The sequence below is a fragment of the Prionailurus viverrinus genome, chromosome B1, assembly GCF_022837055.1.
Source record: "Prionailurus viverrinus isolate Anna chromosome B1, UM_Priviv_1.0, whole genome shotgun sequence".
In the NCBI taxonomy this organism is placed as follows: domain Eukaryota; kingdom Metazoa; phylum Chordata; class Mammalia; order Carnivora; family Felidae; genus Prionailurus; species Prionailurus viverrinus.
The window spans coordinates 64,648,295-64,666,180 of record NC_062564.1 but is presented as its reverse complement, the minus strand read 5'-3'; the positions used below and the strand labels follow the sequence as shown (position 1 = coordinate 64,666,180).

The 17,886-nt window shown below is 35.3% G+C and overlaps 1 protein-coding gene across 4 annotated transcripts in view; it reads right to left on the bottom strand.

Moving 5' to 3' along the window:
- MARCHF1 (membrane associated ring-CH-type finger 1) overlaps positions 1–17,886 on the bottom strand; it is a 321,802-nt gene that overhangs the window by 221,693 nt on the left and 82,223 nt on the right. Inside the window, exon 1 of one of the 4 annotated variants that reach the window (XM_047855325.1) lies at positions 7,105–7,276. The exons of the other annotated variants lie outside the window; for them this stretch is intronic. The gene's annotated coding sequence lies outside the window, so the exon portion shown is untranslated. Of the gene's footprint in view, positions 1–7,104; positions 7,277–17,886 lie in introns of those variants that run through there. 4 annotated transcript variants of the gene reach the window in all.

Sequence of the window (17,886 nt, the reverse complement as noted above, 5' to 3'; positions counted from 1 at the left end):
TACTCCTGTATCCCTTGGATAAATTCCTAGCAGTGCTATTGCTGGGTCATAGGGTAGGTCTATTTTTAATTTTCTGAGGAACCTCCACACTGCTTTCCAGAGCGGCTGCACCAATTTGCATTCCCACCAACAGTGCAAGAGGGTTCCCGTTTCTCCACATCCTCTCCAGCATCTATGGTCTCCTGATTTGTTCATTTTGGCCACTCTGACTGGTGTGAGGTGATACCTGAGTGTGGTTTTGATTTGTATTTCCCTGATAAGGAGCGACGCTGAACAGGCACATGTAAAAGTACTTTCATTAGGGTCTCTGGGATACAGAAGTAACCCTGTTTTCATACTGAGAAGACAAGAGTGTAACAAAGACAATGAATGAGTGAGAGGGTTTATCCTCCTTCCATTATGGTTATGACACGGCTAGACAAGGCAGTGCTGTTATGGCTGATGTTTGCTGATTTGAGAATATTTAGCAATACTACTCTTTGCATGGATATTTGTGTTACTGTGTCAATGCCAACACTAACAGCAATGGCAGTAGAATATCAGACATCACACAAGGGATCTAGAGTAGAGGATTATGTGTAAGCAAACAAGAGACAACTCCAAGGACTATCAGAAGTAACTGGATGTTTCCACTGAGACTCTTTTGGTTACAAAGGACAGAAAACTCAAACTGACTTGACTGACCCATAACTGGAAGGTGGAGATGTTGAACTGCTCTCAAAGTTGAAACTTGTCATCAGGAGACATCTTTTTGTTGGGCTCATCTTTTTGTGGAGTTCTGCTCTCCTCCATGCCTGGTTTCATTCTTAGACTGCATGTAGCTATAATATTCCTAGATAAATCCAGCCTTGCATTCTTCTTTGTTGAAGTCCAATAGGAAAGAAAGCTTTCCTTTATCTTTATATACTCAACAAGATCTCCTCTCAATTGGTTATGTTTATGTTGTGGGCACCACTCCTACAGCCAGGACTGGAACCCTTTTCGGATGACCTAAACCAAGTGTGAAATAGGAGTTTACCTAAGAGTAAAATCTGTGGCTATCACTAAAAGAAAACATAACAGAAAGTTGTCAATAGTATTGCTGTTGAGAAACCCTGGGTTTACACTTATAACCAAACTTCCAGATCAGCAAGTGACACTGAGATTGCTGTTCTCTACTGGCTAGTAGGAACCGTCAGGAACTCATCTGTTACAGTTAGTGAGGTTTTTGTCCTTTCAAATATGCTACATCATGGGCTAATTAATGTCCTATGTGACTTAGATTTCCAACAGCAGGTAAAGTCTGCTGCATTAGCCTACCTAAGAAGTTAGGGTTGGCAGACACCAGTTTAAGCAGACATTGTATGTCGAGTCGCTGACAATAGTAGGGCCCTTGTTTTTCTCTGTCAGTTTAATGTTCAGACTTAACACCAGCAGTGAGCACAACTGTCTTGCTGTGTCTGACACTGTCATTTTGGGCAGATCATGTAGAAAGAAATAAAAAGTGAAGCACAGAGCAAAGATCCAATTTTCCTCTTGAAGGAAAAGGACTGGAGGTGAAACAATTTGTTTGGCTGATTCATGCACCTTGGACTACTGGGCATCTGAGAAGGAAAATAAAATCCCCCAAATAAGTAAGGAAGCAATGCTATATTTCTATTATAATGAGGGAGCTAGTAAAGAATCTAACCCCCTGATGGGGATTTAGATTGAGTGAGCAAGCTCAATAATGTTGTTGCTGAGTGAGAAATTTCCTGGAAGACAGAAAACTGTGTAAGGGTGCATACAGACTTTGTCTTCCCAGGCGTGTTAGCAATGACACATTACCAGCTTGATCCAAATTACTAGGCCTTATCTACTATCTAGAGATATATTGATGGCAATCTTACCCCCTCCAAAGAGCAGTAAGAGAAATTTTATTCTGTTATGTATTCTGATCTTGCTTATGTATGTAGCAATGGCTGAAGTGATTCAGATGCTTTTCACTTTAAGACTACTCGTGACTCTTTCAAATCAACTTAAATACTACATAATGGATGCAGCAATACTGAGCTTACAAACATTTTTACATATAATTAATATTTAGACCATCCCCGTAACTCATATGCAAGGTTCAATGTTGAGACATAGAACGGAAAAATGTTTTGTCTAAAGTCATAGAGCCAGCAAAGCTAGAGCCAGAATTCAACCCTATTGTCTAATTGCTATTCCAGGGCTTTTTCTACCACACCAACATAACTTCTATTTGTAGACATACACAACATAAAAGGAAGTCAGTTTAAAAAATGAACAAGAAAAAAGTATAGTTTGGAGCCTACCTTTCAACTTTTCTGAGAATGACAAAGTGAAATCTGAATAAAACGCTTACATGTAAGTGTTGAATTTAAACTTACTGTTTATGTTCTAATTGTTAAAGCAAATTTCTTTAGGATCCTGGTATTTTATAATATGTCTGAAGAAAAAGTTAGCAAAGATAGCTCAAATGAAAGAAAGCCAGTATGCGGAAAGGGAAAAACAAAGAGAATGGTTTTCTACTGGTCTTTAAATTCCTTTCATCAGAGGCTTGCAGACCATAGTGGCTACAGAAGATGGAGAGGAAATGGGCTGTCTTTGTTATGTTGGAGCCTTACATGGATTTAAGAATCACACTTATGCTGAAAATGAAAATTGACTGTTACTGTAATATTTTTTCCATAAACAACTCTTCCTACAATCTAAATCTTTGTTAAATCAGTAACATTTGCAAATTTAAGTCTTGGGAGAAAAGTCATTGCATAAACTGGTGAACTTGCAAACTCATTATCAACATACTTTCTGAACTAGAGAGATCACAGGTGCGCAAACCTCAGTTCCCACAGATGCTTCTCCCAGGTCCTGGTATTTCCTTGGTGTCTCTCCTACATAATAGACCCTGGGCCTACATGTGAAGAGACTTGAAGCATCAGGAAGTGAGGGTAGAACCAGGGACTTCACACATATATTAAATAGTATTAGTATATAGTTACTGCCAAAGAATTTCCGAATAAACTGCAGAGTGATGTGGACACAGTAAGCATTACCAATGTTGACTGGGCTAAATCCAACTTGTCATTTGGATCCTCTGCCCATTCCTATTTTGAGTCCATAATAATGAATTCGCTTTTGGCATCCTAAGAATGCCAGCTTAGGAAATGTTGAAGAAAGTTATTATCTAAGGAGGCAAATCATATTTTGTTTCTCATTAAGCTCAGGAACAGCAAAACATTAAAAGGAAAAAGTGGAAGTTCTTCGAGAAGAACAGTACTACCACAGAAACATAACTGAGTTCAACTTTGCTTCATAGCTTGAGAAACAAGTATTTTAAATGAATTAAGGGCTCTGTTGACATGCTCGTGAATTTTTTTAGAATCTGTTTTACGTTTGTTTGACTAAATGATCTTTGATTCAACTGGCCATTCTGCCTCATGGCAAAATAAGTGAGTAGTTATTACATCAAGGACACACACACATTCTCATGCCTCACTATGCTCACAAAGAGGTTTGAGTCCAGCCTGTTAAAAAGGTTAAAGTGATATTTCAGAGCACTCACTCCTGACCTGAAAGTGTATTTATATACAGTTCATGACTTAATTTTTCCATTTAGTTACAAATACAAATTATTAAGACTAAGAGTTTAGTTCATTTTTTTATCCAGTAATTTTTTTCTCTTCTAATCCATTTTCTTTTCTTTTCTCATTGGTTTTCTCTCTCTAGATCATTTGTATCCAAGAACAAATAATTTCAGGGCCAGATTTCCTGGGCCAACCACCTGGCTGGGAGATGGGGAGGCCTAGCAGGCTGGGGCCTGGCTGGGGGTGTCATTGCTGCTGTCTCAATAATGTCAAAAAGTTTCAGTTAGACAGGATAGGTTGGACTGGGCTGGGGTGGGGGACTGTGTTAGTTTTCAGTCTGGGCTCTGAGGAGCTTAGGGAGCCACATGTATAATGGGACAATGTGAATTGGTCTTCACACTCCCCACTCCAGCTCAGGTTTTACTAAAGACATTCCACCATCATCTGCTTTAAGTACAGGGCTTCCATATGAGATATTTTTAACTGAGAAAGGAGTTTAAGTAGTAATTAAAATTGGAATTGAATCATTTCTATGATGAATAAACTGAGGTCCAGGGAGCTTATGTGGTCACCTAGACAGCTGGAATAAGAATCCTAATTTCCTATAATAGATAATTTTTTGCACTTGAAGGACAGAGGCCTAAGTTGTAATTTCAGCTCACTCAGATAACAGTTTATACCTTGGTTAATAGACATGCTACGACTTTTAAGAGTTAGGACAGAACGAATGATGGCATGCTTTCTACCTTGACACCTTAAAAGATGCAGCAAATAATCTGGGCTTGGTTCTGACCTGCTAATGCTTGCCTTTTATTCTCTCACAACCTGAAACTTTCTAAACACAGGTGCCTCTTGTTTTTTCTCTGATATTGGACATATTATAGTAACTTAATAACTGATAACAATGGAAATTATATTTTACACATTGACTTTCACTTACAAATTTTGAAATAAAGAGAAAAAAAGGCTTTCAACTATAGGAAAGACTTCTTATTACCAATGTTTATAAATGTTAGAGTCCTAGTTTACTAGTTATAGTTTGAAAACTGAAGTAAACAATTCAAATAAGTCGCATAAATGTAAGCTTTTTTATTCTTTTCATATAATTTTAAATTATCTTTTATGTTTCATTTTTATTCACTTAATTTTTTTATGCTTAAGGACCAATTATTCATGTCAATGACCTTTTTCAAAGTGTAAATGTTTAGAAGGTAGGGATTTTATTTATTATTCTTAAAGCAAGTCAAATATGACTTGTAATTATTTGATGGTGATGATAACAAAAAGAACTCTAGGTTTAAGTTCTTTTTTTCAATGGTGGATACTTTCAATAGTGTATGGAAGCCGAGTTTCAGAAGACATGTGACTTTTTGGAAGTTAATAATATCATATATATACATAAATCATTATTCGACTATGCAAATATTTCCTTTAATTTAATCTCCCAAAAGGTACATGATAATGTTCCTTAGATATACTCAATACTGGTTTATAAGATTTTTCTTCGTTTGGTCAATAAATGATTAAAAGCATTTTAAGGTTAATGATCTCACGATGTGATCAATCATTCTAAGCTACAATCTGCCACCAGGGCTTCTCATTTTGCTGAAAGCAAATGATTTCTTGATAATGATCAGAAGAAGCACATCTGTATGCTTGTTGAAAAGTTAATTAAAATGTGATTCCATCTGGTAGTCCAGTTGGGAATGTCACTATTCGATTTAATCTACAATGAGCTGAAATGAACTCTGCATAATCAAAAGATATAATGCAGTGGGGGCTACAGAGGTGTAAGTCAGTGTTGCACATGTTAATTTAAATCTTTTTTTTTCTTTTCTTAAAAATTTGTTGTTGCTGTTGTTGATAAAAGTTAGAAACCTGGGAAAACAAATGTGGGTTTTTTCTCAATGTGGGTACATTTCCCTTTATGTGTTTTTGTTTTAACTGCACATTTATTCCTATTATCTTCCTTCACTTTTAGTAGGGTTGAGAGAGCTGATGTGAGTACAAATATTCTCTTGAAGCTGCTGACTTCAATTGCTTATTTTGTTCTGATATCATGTAATAGGTTCTTATTGCTGTTGTAAACAATTGTCACTAATTTGGTGTCTTAACACAAATTTACTGTCTTACAGTTGTGGAAATCAGAATGTCAAGAATGGGTCTCACTGGCTAAAAACAAGCTATAAGTAAGACTGTTCCTTCTAGAGGCTCTAGGACAGAAAATGTTTCCTTGACTATTCAAGTTTGTAGAGGCTGCCCACATCCCTTGAACCTGTGGTCCCTTTCCCTCTTCGAAGGCAACAATGGATGATCAGGTCTCTCTCATGATGCTATCTGTGGTTATGACTCTTCTGTTTCTCTCTTTCCATTAGAAGACCTTTGTGATTACCCTGAACCCACCCAGATTACACATGATAATCTCTTTGTCTTAAAATCAGCTGATTAGCAACCTCAATTTCATCTGTACCTTTAATTGCCTCTTGCCATTCTAACAAAACATACAAGTTTTGGGGATTAGATGTGGACATCTTTGGGAGGCCATTATTTTATATTCCATACACTGTAACTAATTTATTCTCATCCTTATTCTTGAGTACAGAGTGATGTCTTTACCTGCCTGTAGAGTAACTGGAAATTTTTTCCTTTGTGGTTTGGCTGATGTTTATCAGTTTGCCCATGTGCCGACAAGTTGACAAATGTTTCTACTCACAGGTTTTCCCAAGGGATGAAGAACTGGAGGAAAAAACCTTACATTAAAAGGTTGTTTCCTTTGCATATTATTACAGTGTAGAAGTGAGCACATATAAAATTCCATATCCTTGCATGGAAAAGCAGAAGTCTTTTTAAAAATTAACTCAGAAGTTCACTGTGGGTCTTATTTTTATGGCATAGCCAACTTTTAAGTGACTAATTCTGTTATCAATGGGTTGAATAATATTCCATCTTATAGATTTACTTTCCATCTTACTTTTCTTTAGAAAGTGGAAGTGATTTATTTTTCATCAGTTAAACATATTTCAGCTAAACTTGAATAGGTAGGAAGTTAGACTTTACTTGTTGAGATTGCAGCTTCAAAATTATTAACCCAACTCTAAATTCCAGACTCCAAAGAAACAGCCTAACAAAGTGTCTGTGGATACTTCTGCAAATAAAAATACACCCCATGAGATAACCATAAAGAATCACAAGTGTAAAATTATTTGCATTTAGGAGACATTAATTTTTTAAAAGTAGAAAAATATACGACACTCTAATCCTGATGAATTTAGTCTATCAGTCAGATTTTATTCATGCAAGTAGAACCAGTAAGATGGACAGTTGTTCATGAAGGGGTTTGTTACATAGATTTGACATTACACAATTGGGTAAGCAGTTTCTGCTATCTGTGTGTCGGATACTAGAGCTTAAAGTCTACTGCACAGGAAGTGCAGAAGGGAAGATAGATGTGAAATAGGGGCCACAAAGCTAAGCTGTAAGCCACAAGTATGAGTTAGAGCCCATGAGAACAGATTCGAACCCACGTGCCTCTGACCTTGAAGTTATCAGTGTCCGGCGGAAGCTGAGGCCCTTTGTCGTCAAGCCTAGGAGCGACAGAAGTTGAGGAGGATCCAGGGAAAGAAGTGTAAATTGCAGGTCCAGATGTGGCCTCCCTCCAGTGAGAAGAGCCAGCAGACAAGTGATAGCATGTCTGAATGACGTGCTGGACAGGCTGCTGCCTCACTCTGCCCTTCATGAGCTCCACAGTCTCCGTCACTGCCCATCTTAATTGGCCATGCACATGAAAGGAATATTGGGAAATGTTGTTCAGCCCAGCCAAGCTGACATGTCACAAAGCCACCACACATAGCCTTGGACATTTATGATCTAATGAAACACTTAGCTCTAGTCAGTGACTCTCAAACCATCAAGAACAACACATAACCTTGCTCTTCCTTTTTCCCATCTCTACACTGGGTATTGAATGTGTTTGTACCAAAATACTACAAAATGTTTTTTCTTTGTGATAAAAAACGCTAACTGATATAATCCTTTATTTAGATCTCTCACTTTCCTTTCTTAATGTACTGTCAGAGGTCATTGCTCTTTTCAGAACAAGTAATAATTGGCTTTGTTTCAACAATGGAAAACGAAGTAATGGGATAGGAATTAAGACACCACTTTTCATAGAAATGAAATACTTTTAAATAGCTAAATAAAATAGAAAATTGAGGTGATTATCTGTATTCTTCCAGGTTTTTTTTTTAATGCTCCTTTCCCTTGGCTTTATTCTTCCACAAAAAGATTTTTTTTTACTTTGTATTATTCAGGTATTTTCACTTATTCATGATTTTATCTCATATGGATGTGTCTGGCCTAGACAATAAGTGCACAGGCATTTTATGAAACTATTTTCATAAAATTCTGTTCCCACAATTGATGAAGTATTACTTGTAGTATGATTTAAAGAAATTAGCAACAGTAACTATGAAGGTGTTATATATAATCAAGAGAAGAAGTTGAACAATTACTTGGATCAAGTATAAAGAAAAAAAAAACATTTTCTTAATTGGATATTTAAGGCAAAATTGCATTACTTTATCTTCAAAATTATCCTGATTCTTCAAATCTCCTTTGGTGCACAGAAAATTGAAACTATATATATATATATATATATATATATATATATATATATAATTTATTTGTATATATACATATAAAATTTCAATCTAATAGAATATAATTTCAATCTAAATATAAGAATGATTTTTATATTCCAGAATTTTTTTAGAAATAATAGTATCTTCTCATTATCACTTGACTACTGTAAATATATATGATGACTTTAAAGTATCCAAATAGTATTTAATAATCTAAAAATTTAAAACAATGTTTATAATACATATTTACTGAATATATAAAATCTTGGTGCAGTCTTCTATACATATATTTTATCTAGAGGGTTAATATGTGATCATGCATCTTACTTTGACATTACGTATTGACTGTTTTGGAGTTAAGTTTCTTACTATACACTTTCCTGATGTTCATTATGAATATGATTATAAGAGTAGGGCAATAATGAAAACATAAATGGCCATTTGATAAGCTTATTCTAGTCCTCTTCATTACAAAGCAATCATGTATCTTCCTATTGCACATAACAAGGCTCTAATTATATTGAAATGTTCAGGGAACAACATAAACCACAGAAGCAAAATGCAAATGGCATACTCTTGGCATTGGCATCATAAAATGTGCTTATGGCATTCTGAGCACAATTTTAACATTTATTTTTTTATACGTGTAGTAAAAGAGAAAGCTTAGATGAGAAGACTTTATGGTTCCTATTTCACTCTAAATCAGTCAGAATGCAGTTCTTCTCTGCACTGTAGATCTTTACAGTTCATTCTACCCTTAATGAAGTCTGAGGACAGAAATCAAGGGAGGCCCTAAGAAATCCTCTGGTGAGATAAATGAGTTCATGACCTGTATTCTGTCCTTACTTCCCTACCTGTTCCAATATTGTTCTTGTTAATTGAGCAGGAGCCTATTTATTTTCAAGGCTGAGGCATTCTTTTTTTCTTTTTTCTTTTTTTTTTTTTTTGTCCAGGGATGAATTAACTGTCTCCTGACTTAACGTTAATTCATTTTATTTGCTAAGGCTTGCCCAAACTGAGTTTCTCTAGAGCATTAGTTTTCAATCCGTGGACTGTAAAAATTCCTGAAATTCCATGTGAAATGATTTGTTGCATGTACATACTCATTTTTTCCTGGAGAGAAGAATCCAGGCCTTTATAAGATTCTCACCAGAGAATATGACCAACAGAAGTTTAAAAATCACTGCTTCAGAGGTTTTCTGATTGACTTCCCTTTAGCATTCTACTATGTGCTAAAAAAAATCAGTAAATAAGAGGATTATTTCAGTATACTCTGTATGGCATTTGACCATCATAACTTGTTTGGGGATGATTAGATAGCAAGGAAGGCTTTCCTACAAAGGACCCTGAGAGCTCTCCTTTTTAATTAATGAGCCATACTGTCATACGGGCTCTGAATTATTTAGTCCCAAGCATCACTCACTCTATCCTAATGTGTATGAAGTAAGCAAGTCACTTAGATTAACAACAACAACACATTAAGATCTATTTGTAAAAGTTTTCTGATGATATAGCCACAAGTTTTTATGAAATTTACCTTTGTAAATTTCTTATGAGGAATTAAACACCATACCAAATCTATGCCTAGATAGTCAATTAAGATAAAAAATATATGTCTTACTCCTCTACCACATGGTCTGGACCCATTTCATTTCCTTTTGGTTTGCGTGTATGTGTGCTGTGCCTGAGTCAGCTCACTGAGCCACACATTCATTAAGACAGTTACTGGGTACTTCCTGGGTCTCAGGACTGTTTCAGCATTTCAGATACAATGCTGTGTAAGAAGAAGAAACACCCATTCTTGGCAGTTTATGAGTTGTGAGAATGAAGGAAAAAAGAGGAACCTAGTATGACATCTAGGCTTCCTGCTTTGGTAGCTGGAAGATAGAAGCACAACTTAATAAGATGAATAATATAAGAGGAAGAATATGTTAAGAATAGAAAGAAGATGCAGAAACTCTTAGAATATTTTTAGTGGCTGAAATGCTTATTTTATTGCGCTAAGAGTTGAGGTCATCTGGCACAGAAGAAAAATCTCTAAGGTTGCTATACTTGCTAATTCTTTGGAGGAAAATGGCATACGTGTCCTTAGCAGGACATAATAGAACTTCATAGGTAACTTTTCTTTTTAATATTCTTTTTATAAATGTTTATTTCTGAGACAGAGAGAAACAGAGCATGAGTGGGGAAGGGGCAGAGAGAGAGGGAGACCCAGAATCTGAAGCAGGCTCCAGGCTCCTAGCTGTCAGCGCAGAGCCCGACGTGGGGCTCGAACTCACAAACTGTGAGATCATGACCTGAGCTGAAGTCAGTCGCTCAACCGACTGAGCCACCCAGGCGCCCCTCTTTTTAATATTTGAGAAAATACGCCTTGTAGTGAAAATTCTTCACCCACTGACGTTAGAGAAATTCCTGAGAAATACCCTTTTCTGAATATTATGTGACGTCAAAGTGTCAAAGCCTGGTGACATCTATAGTGACATATAGATGTGTCAGTAGAAAACCCAAAGGGCTTATAAGGTTATGTGACTTCTAATGGTGAATAGACATAGAGGTGGACTAGAGGTGGATTAGACATAGAGCAAGTGAGTATTTTTAGTTTCAACCATTTCCCACTTTGTTGCAGTGGGACCAACAGTATGCTGGAGCTCCCTTGTACTGGAGCTCATGGGAGCTAATCACTGAATCTTCACTAATATTGTGACCAGTTGCTAATCCCAGGCATTACTGCAAAGTTAAATTCTATAAAGCCACAATTAAATAGGTCATATTAAAAACAAAAACAATAAACACTCAAACTCATTACAGTAAAACCTTGGTTTGCAAGCATAATTCCTTTCCGAAACACGTTTGTAATCCCAATCACTCATATATCAAAGCGAATTTCAAGAACCATTGGCTCAGTTGTGATCATGTGATGTTCAGCGTTATGTACTACTCATACTGCAAGACATCACTTGTTTATCAAGTTAAAATGTATTAGAAACGTTTGTTCGTCTTGCAAAACATTCACCGAACAAGTTACTTGTGAGCCATGGTTTTACGTACTTCTGAATTATTTTACTACATTGTACTACTATCTAAGTTCTTGAGGGTATTTAATGTCTCTTTTATCTGCACGGTGAAAATACTATATAATGGTGTGCCCTTGTTCATCTTTTCCCAATTCTGCATTTAATGGAATCATATTGGTAGTTCGGTATCAGTCATGGTGAGAGTATATCACTGAAATTGGCAAATGCTCCAAGTCAAGTTTTATTTTTCCATTGACTATTAGATTTAAGATTAATCTAACATTTTCAGAGAAAATGTTAATAACAGAGATTAAATTTAAACTCATGTTTTTCCATAGCCGTTATTGTATAAGTAGCATAAAAAATTGAGGAGATATTCTTCTTATGTTTGAAGACTATTATCCAATTTACCAAATAAAGTGTTCATCACTGATCAGTGATGAACAAGTAACATTCCAACATACATTTTTGATGTTTTGCTCTCATTTTACTGTCAAATAAAACAAAAACATCAACCAAAATTCTTGTCAGAGCAACTCTCATCTGTCAATTGTAGCCATATGTCGGCCACATTACAACATATTATAAAAATTAAGTAAAGCATTCTGTGAAAATCAACTGACCATATGGAATTTACAATAGAGTACTGGATATTTTATTATTCATAAATTGGCAAATGCTGTAAGTCAAGATCCTACAGATCCTAGATATCAGGAAAGTTTATAATAAGTGTATATATATGAATATATATGTAATTTTTTTTTTCAGTGAGTACCTATTAAACACCACTGTCTCAGACATGGGACCAATGGCTTTCACACTTTCAAGGTGTCAAAGTAGCAACATTTTGGGGCTAGCTGGCTGCATCTTGAAATAATTTAAGAAGCATTTATGGAATCTTCCCTAGCTTGGAAGTCATAATTCTAAACTGACATATTGGAAGAAAATGAGATGGGCAATTAAAACTAATGAAATGATATTATTTATTATGATTTTATTTATTCTATTATGTTACCTAAAGTTTCCTCAAGTCTAATTAACTTTTTAGAATGGGGGCTAGAAGAGTTACCTTATATTTATATGGAATATTCAGTTTTCATTCATTTTTACATACCATCTCATTGATCCTTACAAAATTTGTGAATAATAGGAAAGTATTATTATTTTATGAGATGGAGCTGAGATACTGAGGTGTGCAGGGATAACTTTTGTTCAGTGTTGCACAGCTATTCCCTGCCAGAGCTGAGAATAGAACTTTGGACTTCCAGTGGACCTACCATTAAAGACAGCCACTACCTCTCCAAATGGATTTTTCTTTTCATTATAATTGCTTACCATGTGCTTGAAGCTTTATTTCACTGTCCTAGGTGAGAAAAAACAAAACAAAACAAAACAATGAACTAAAATGGTAATAGCAAATGGCACTGGAGAATAGAGGCCTGCAATGTATTTCAGGAAAGGATTTTTTTTTTTTCTCTCTGTGTTCAGAACTCTGAATGACAGTTTTAAGATTGCTTTTTTCCTTAATTTATGTTGTGAGTTTCTTTTTATGATTATCAATGAGTTCTCACATGAGTATGCAATCATAATAAGAGTCAAACTCCAGCAATTTCCTGACAAGTTATAAAACAATAAAATACTCCTAAATGGTATATCACAGAAGACGATATTTTTATACCAGAGGTGTGGTGACACCTATAAATCATCTAAGCATTCCTCCTGAGATTTCTATTCTCACTTGGAGAAACTAAAGGAAAAATGCATAGAGAAAGTGTTATCCAGAGAAAAGAAATGTAACCTTGGAGAAAATTAGAGATCCAGAAGTCTTATAATGCTTATGTAAGTTAGAGAAGAGAATGCTTATCTGTCTCAATTCTTCTTCTCCCATATTTACACCTTACCTATATACTTACAATGGTATGAGAACTTAGCATATAATATTAAAAATAAAATATAAAATGGCTGATTATGGCTTCTCAAGAATTATTTTTATTCAAATATACAATCTAAATACAGGTTCAATATAGTTGCCATCATATTTTAAAATGAACACCCGAGGGAAGGGTTTGGGCCTAAAGTTGAAAAACTCAATCTCACCAGGTGAGCAGTGGGTAAAGGGGAAAAAGAGGTAACAGTTCTTACAGAGTACAACTTTGCTGTGCTTTTGAGCAGCTGGGCATTATTTACTGGCCCATTACCAACATACAGCTGTCAGAACAGGCTCTCTATGAATATTTTTCCATCAAGAAAGCCACCTGAGAAGGAGTGTAGGAGATGAAATCTTGCCATTTGCAACAACGTGGAGGGAACTTCAGGGTATTATACTAAGTGAAATAAGTCAGTCAGAAAAAGACTGAGGAGGACACTTGTTGGGATGAGCACTGGGTGCTGTATATAAGCGATGAATCACGGGACTCTACTCCTGAAACCAAGACTACATTGTATGTTAACTAATTTGACAAACAAACAAACAAACAAACAAACAACAACATACTCAAACGAGACTAAGAAAAAAAATAGTGCCTCCAAATCTCTTGCTTGGCTCATCTTAGCAGAGATGAGACAATAAGGATTTTCCAAACCACTTTTCTTGACCTCGGGAGACTAAGAAGAAATAAACTATAAATGTATTGATTTCCAAGCACACATTTTTGACCTCCAATCACTAACCTTAATTCTAAGAGACAAGTTCAAATTCACTAGACTTTGGGGTCACTTCTGACTTCCTTCCATCCCTGTGTGCCAACACCCCAGAAGGAACCAGTTCATCTGTGCCCGTATCATATATCCTTGAAAAAGCTGTCTTGTTAGGGCGTGTCAATTTATTTCCACCTTGTAGCTATCCACCATGTTCCACTGGCACACAACCCATAACATTGTTGCTCTGGCTGCAGATGAAAATGCCACTCCCACAGATAAGAGAGGAAACTGTTTCTTTACAGGTCAATGCATTACAATCCTTCAGTCAAACACAAAAACAACATGACACAAATTACATGCATAATATAAAGGAATTTTGTTAAAGAGGCAATTAAACATTTGTGTCATTTTTCAGAGCTTGTGTATTTTTTATCTTTTGATAATAAAAAGGAATCCTTTGGTATTACAGAGTCTGTATCCAAACCATAATTTTATGAAACATTAGAGTTTTATTTTTGGGGATCTGCAGTAAAACTGTTGCAACTTTTACTTCTATGTAAAAAAAAAAAAAACCAAAAAAAAAAGTTTTTTGCCCCCAGTGAGTTTTGCAATATTACATGACTTCAGTCAATAGGCACATTGTTAATATTGGCGGTAAAAATAACAATTCCTATATGTCAGGCATTATGACACACATTTTTTCACGATCTCATTTAATCTTCATGAAAATCTTCAAAATACATGTTGTTGTGTTTTTTGAGATAGGGAGGCTGAGGTGTGGGAAAGTTAAATATCTTGCCCAACCGTGTACAGCTTGTCAGTATTGGAAATCTGCCTGATTCTACAGTTTCTTTCATAGAAATTCCACTCATTCCCATTAGGGTAGGAAAAGCAATCTGGACAAAAGAAAAGTTCTTTTTGCATAACCTGTGAAAGTCTGATAAATTTCATTGTACCTATTTATCGACTGAGAGTACACATTGTACTGTCTTCAGCCCCACAACTGTCATTTTTGACCCAACAATGACACCAAATGTTATGCTTGCCTTTTTTCTGCTCTTTATGCTCTGATCTACGCTTACCTGAATGATTTACCTGGTCCCTCAAATTGACATTATAAAATTTACTTCTATTTGTTTTATTTCATTTTGTACTACTGTACCTTGAGGTCTTTAAAAAACAAAAACCACTAAAATAACTTAATTTTATGCCATTTAGAAATGTTACTACCCATGACCATGGCTGTACTTTGCCATTATTCATTCCCATTTACTAAGTAGGAAATGGTATTTTTTTCCTGTGGTTTAAATATTTTAATCAGAGCTCTATGTACAAGAAACTCCCAAAAAAATTATCAAAAAAAAAAAAAAACCCTTAAAATAAGCTATCCTATTTGTTCAAAGACTTAAGGGGAAAAAATTAAAAATATAATTCTAAGATTTGATTTTCTTGCTAGATCCTCTAAAGAGTCTAGGAGCTTGTACAATCTCTGATAATTCTGACATGAAGCGCTTGGGATTACATTTTTTTTCTTAATTTCACTACTTTTAAAAATTTACACCCTTTACTTTCAATTTAAGATCTTCCTGGTTGGAGATTTTCGCTGACTCTTAAATCACAACAAACCTGTAAACTCTCAAACCTGCCTCTCTTCCAAACAGAACAAGACTTTTTTAAATATCATTTTTTATCATTTTAAAGTCACAGATTCCTTTTTTCTCTTTAAAATAGTCCAAATATTACCAATAAACACCATATACGTATCTGAGTTTCATGAACTGATCTCCAGAAGGCTCAATCCTTTCTTCACCTAAGAAAAAAGACAAAGCTCACACAAGTTCCTTGCTGCTGAGATGCGAAGTCCCCTGACTTGTCTAATTTTCTCTCATCACTAGATTATAAGACAGGAATTCCTTAAAAGAAATTACAGGTAATAGATGGAATGAGATTTAATTTGGTTGATGTTAGAAAACATCTTAAAACCATTTCAACTGCACATATACTCACAGACAGAAGAGAAAATCAGACAGATTGGTAAAGAGGCACAAAACTTAAGCCATAAAATGTAAAAGATCTGAGAATCTAATGTAAAACATGGTGACCACAGTTGATAATACTATATTGTATTACTGAAATTTGCTAAGAGAGTAGAATTTAAATGTTTTCTTTCTTTCTTTCTTTCTTTCTTTCTCTCTCTCTCTCTCTCTCTCTCTCTCTCTCTCTCTCTCTCACACACACACACACACACACACACACACACACGATAAATAAGTGAGGTGACAAATGTGCTAATTAACTGGATGGGGGGAATCCTTTCACAACATGTATGTATATCAAATCACCATGACTACACCTTAAATATCTTACAATTTTATATGTCAATTATACCCCAATAAAGCTGAAAGAAAAAGCAGCAATAGAAAGAAAATCAGAATTGTCATTATAAAGTGTTTATCTCCCCTCTTGTTGAAAACAATACTATGAACACACCTTCAATGAGTTATTCACAGAGGTACTTTGCACTGGCTTTGTTACAAAGTTATGAACAAATTATAATTTAAATTAGTTAGAAACATGGGCAATTTTACTCTAACTTTAGGGGGAAAAAACAAAACAAACATGCTGCCCAACAGCAATTCAGTTGCCCTAAATCCAAAAAGTCAGGAAAAAGCAGTTTGAAATATTTTATTAACACAATGCTTCAGCAATTTCTGCCCCTTTTCTTAGGAAATACATTGGTAATTATGTTCTGCAAGAGCCTGAATAAATTTCAAAGGCTGGATGAGTCATGCACAATACAACATTTATTAGAACTCTATTGACTGTAACCTTTTGCACTTTGTAGTGAGTTTCTGAGAATTCATCTCTCTACAAAATCAAATTAAGTCTCATTTCTTTGGTTTGAGTTCTGGAAGATATATAGCAAAGTTCATAGTAAAGTAAAAACTTTTAAGTCTATAAGCATTCTGCCTACAGAAACAGGATTAAATTTCCTAAGCTTTCTCTTTTTCTAAGTGATTAGTTCTTCAGTTGAAATTAAGTCATTATATCTTAAATGTCTGGATGTCTTGGTGGCTACAATAATGCTGAAAATATTTAGTGTAAACATGTATCTTACATTGCATATCATGGGAATAAGTCCAGGTACTAATGAGGCCTGTTTCTCCTCAGTTAGCACAGGCCATAGTTCTTCCATTGCGCTTTTAGAAAAGCAGACAAAAATATTTTATCAGGTGACTTAGAGCTATATAAACTTACATGTTAAATAGACATATTTAAGAATTAATTTGAATGAACAAATAAACTTCTGAGCTAGCCATGCTTATATGTCTACTCCTAATATCAAGGAAAACAAAAGCCAGACAGGCAATAGATTAGGAGAAGTAAAGTGATAATGTAATAGATACTATAAATTGAATGCTTTCCATGGGCTTATCCCTGTGCTAAGCATTTCACATATTTGATTGGATTTAATCTTCATGAGTAATTTATGAAGTTGGTTCATCCCCTTTACAAATGAGGAAACTGAGATTTAGAGAAATTCAGTTATTTGTCAAAGTGGCACCACATAGCTAGAGTCAAACCCATGTCTGTCTCGCTCTAAAGACCATGTTCTTACACCACTCTGTGACATTGTTTCCCCAAATAAAAGTAAAATGATGGACAGAAGAATGAATGAACAGTGCTCAGGCCAACTTTAACAAAACTACCACATCACTGTTCAGTAAATCATTTCTTCCAGAATGGTCTCTGGATTTGAGAAATTCACAGAAGCTAATACAGACTTAAGTTTTTAATTATTACTATTTTTATTTTAGAGAGAGAAACAGAGCATATGAGGAGGGAAGAGGGGCAGAGAGAGAGAGAGAGAGAGAGAGAGAGAGAGAGAAGTCTTAAGCAGGCCTCATGACTCATGATTATCATGGAGTCTGACATGGGGTTTGATCCCATGACCCTGGAATCATGACCTGAGCCTAAATCAAGAGTTGGACGCTCAAACAACAGAGCCACCCAGGCACCCCA